Genomic DNA, 4,046 nt, shown 5'->3' on the forward strand with positions numbered 1-4,046 from the left:
TATAAAATATGATAGCATCTTAAAGACCCACATGAAGCCTTCAGCCCATTCAGCGTGGAGAGGCCCACTCTGCCTCACGGGGGGAGCCTCCCCCGAAATTCAACTAAACTGGCACTTTGTACACGAAATGAATAAGATAAAGGTAACAGCTCAAGGATTTGATGTAAATCCGCTTTAATGAAAACGCTCACGTCATCCCTTATTCACCTATTTCCTCGCACCTCCTTTTCAGTTCTGTGTAACGCTTCCAGCTGTAAAATGCTCTGGAAGTTCAGTTCTCAATATCAGTCAACCTGTAGCCAAGTCTCTCTAATGTCATAAATGATACGCATTTCCCAATTATATGTTGTGATTTTCTCAGTCTGTTTTGAGAACATAACACACAATCAGACAGAGTGATTTTCATTCAGAATTGTGACCCATTATTCGTTGCTCCATTATCAACTTTTTACGTCATTTTGACCAGTCAGGAAACAGTCTGACACCGCCATACTCACATGAAACCCGATCACTCCACAGGTAGGACAGACCCTCCAGTGATGAGGGCATCGTAGGATACAGTCAGGAAAAAAAGACTTACCCTGGAATTCCAGAAACCGGGAAAACTCATGGTAAAAGGTCAAAGATAGTCAAGGAAATCTCCTGATGATGGACATCTACTGCCCTCCACACTGCTTAGTTCTCCTCGATGTTGAAAACAAATCGGAAGCAGCACTGTGGGTGATAAGGACACAGAACGTATTCTGGGTATGTCCATCAACAAGAGTATCTCCACATGTCCAGCATTGTCTGAGCAGGGAGAGGCCTCAAATGCACAATAGCCAGACGGTGGGAAGTGATGGGGGAACCACCAAGAGGGAAACATTCACACCAAATTGATTAGTCACAGATGGATCTGTCCCTAACAGTATCTGTAGTAGGAGCTAGCACACAGTCCTGGCGGATGTAATGTCTCAGCTTCATATTGAAGATACTGCCCACTGTGTCACGTGTAACTACCGCCTGGGAGGCGGAACATACTCCTAAATGCCCGAGTATGGAAACTTGTGGTCCATGAGGCACTGTGGGCTATCAGCAGCTGCAGCATCAATCGCCTTCCTACCATCAGAAAGCCAGAAGTGGGCTGTTCACTGATGGTTCCAAAAAATTCAGCACCATTCACAATATCACCTGTACTGGAGCAGGCTATTCAATCCATCAAGAGTTTTAAACAGCAACAACATGAGGCCATTCAGACATTCAAGACTGTTACTCACTAATTGGAGCTGATGTTTAATTTCTCATGTCCGTTACACAGGAAATGGAAGGGGATGTTCAGTCTAGAAAACTGCTGCACAGCAATATGGGGTTACTGACTGCTTACTGAGTCGAGAGCAGAGATAAATCTGGGATAAATTAGTCTTTATCAGTTTAACACATATTAGCAACTGCCGTGACAGAGCGACAAGAACTGGGGCCTCATCTATTTGCAAACTATATCAACTCTTTAGATAAATGGAACAAATGCATTCTAACTACGTTCAGCAGGAACTGAAGTTATCAAGACGTGGGAAAGGATCTCTCATTGGATTATCAATGGACAACAACTTGGCAGCTGGAATATAAAGTGGGTAACCAAGAACCTGTCATTTTTTTTTTTCAGGAGGAATAAAAGGCTGTATATTGCATAAAAGGGGAGGGATTACAGGGCTTAGTGATGCAGTGCGTTTTGGAGAGTTCACTCTGACCAATTCAGAAATAGGAAGAGTTGCTCCATCTCCCTCACGGTCTGCTTCCTGATATTCCAATGTCCCATTGCCTTCAGGACACGATATTTTGATGTTTTTGGTTGACGATAGCGTGTGATGAGGAGGAGGGTATTTTGAGCTGTGCTTCATGTGGACATCCTTTCTTTCTATGTGGAGGTCCGATGACGATGGGAATGGCTGACTGCTTCTGATTGAAGAGGGTGTGGTAGCTGCCAAGACAGTGGGTATTCACTGCAACATTAATGAAGTGAGAGGGGAAGGATACAATCACAAGAATGAGAACGTAAAATAAAGGCCTTGCCAGATAAGCAGAAATGGTTAGTTGCATCACATTCTGAATGCACAACATTCTGAATGAACTGTTAACCCAGAGGAATTATATACTCAGCCCAGACCACTGTGTAGATGATGTTCTGTTCGATCCACCGTCGCAATCTGCGAAGTGCAGAAGACTGTGCAGACCGCAGCAGTGCATTCATCCATAAACCTGGACTAGACCCAGCCTTCGGATCTGTCCAGAGCAAAGCAGTCCATTGATCCATAAACCCAGATTTGTTATTTGTGCAGCACGGAGCTATGCAGACCACAGCGGTGCATTGATATATAAACCAATACTAGATATCTGTACAGCACCGGGAGCTGTTCAGACCACAGCAGTGAATTGATATAAATAATCCCGGACGAGATATCTGTCCAGCACGGGGAGCTATGCAGACCACAGCTGTACAACTGTATTCAGTCCAATTTGTGTGAAACACTTTGGAAGAGGTAAACATGAGTATGATTGTGCTTTCTCTAATTTTCATTATTTACGAATGCACTTTGCCAAATTACACCGAGAATGGACTGCAAAGTCCTGAAACAAACCCAATGGCAGCATATAGGCCGGTAATAGGCATGTACCATCTTCTTCGGTTAATATCTCAGCGATAGCATTGCACGGATTGGGCAAAAGCTGCACTGAGTCTCCAAAGTCATTCATTGACGAAGGAAATAGCCGTGAAATATTCAGAAAATAGCGGCAGAGTCGGAATATTCCAGTTGGAGCTCGTCTGATCCGTCCGTCCTTTGTGTCTCTCTTTTTTATTCTGCTTTCTGGAGAGTTTGTTTCTTCACAAATGTTTAATATATTAGTTACTCAGTTGGGTATCAAGGAGGTCAGTCCAAGAGTGGAGGCTGCAAAGGGGAGGCCAGGTCGCGAGACTTCAATGACCGTACAACCTGGAGACTGGGACTCGTGCGATCTGTAGTCTACGCCCAGTGCGGCCTGTCACCTGGGCCGGGTGCTGTCTGGAAACTTGGCCTAGTGCTGTCCGGAGACTGGGCTCGCTGAGGTATGCGCACTGGGACTGTTGCAGTTTGGAGACTGCGCCCAGGGCGGCTGGGAGACTTCGTGCTGGCACACACTGGCCTGAAGGGATTGTAAATACCAGGTAATTTTTAAATTAATTTTATTTCATCTGCTGGACTTTCATTTATTATTCTTTCCATTTTGTACCAAATACTTGAGGTCTGTACATCGCTTTCTTGCACCTAACATGGAGCCATAATCGAGGACATTACAAAATGTCCACTGCATTCATTCGAGTGCATGCGACAATGAAACTTATTCAGTTCAAATGTGAGCGAGTCACTGCCTTTGATGACTTTTCCAAACAAAACTGATGCTGGTGCATCGGCTTGCGGGGGGTTGGGGGGGGGGGGGGGGGCAGAGGCCGCTATTACATCACTTTAAACACAAGAGGGAGAGAAAGATGGAGAGAGAGTGAGAACGTGAGGGGAGACATCTTGATCCCTATTTCAATTGATTCACTTCCAAAACTACAGTAAACCAAATGCTCAGAGATGCAGATGCAGAGATACACACATGAACACACACAGAGACACACACACACACACACACACACACACACACACACACACACTAACAAACAGAGAACCATAATCACACAGACACATGGCGACATTCAGCCTCTCAAGCCTATTTTGCCACTCAATAAGATCATGGCTGATTTAATCTTGGAAAATAAGCTAGTGCATTTGACTGTGCTTTTGGTGTGGGAGCACACTGGGACCAGTGACCATAATTCTATTAATTTGAAAATGTTTCTTGAAAACGATAGGCCTCGTCCACAAGTTAACGTTATAAATTTGGGGAAGGCCGATTTTGATGCTATTAGGCAGGAAATGTGCAATTTCTGTTGGGGGAAACTGTTCACAGATAAAATGACGTCTGGCAAGTGGGAGTCTTTCAAAAGCGAGGTATTGAGAGTTCAGGGTCAGCGGGATCCTATTTGT

Source organism: Chiloscyllium plagiosum, unplaced genomic scaffold (assembly GCF_037043375.1).
Source record: "Chiloscyllium plagiosum isolate Xiang-an unplaced genomic scaffold, Cpla_swu_hap1 HiC_scaffold_13, whole genome shotgun sequence".
Taxonomy (NCBI): Eukaryota; Metazoa; Chordata; class Chondrichthyes; order Orectolobiformes; family Hemiscylliidae; genus Chiloscyllium; species Chiloscyllium plagiosum.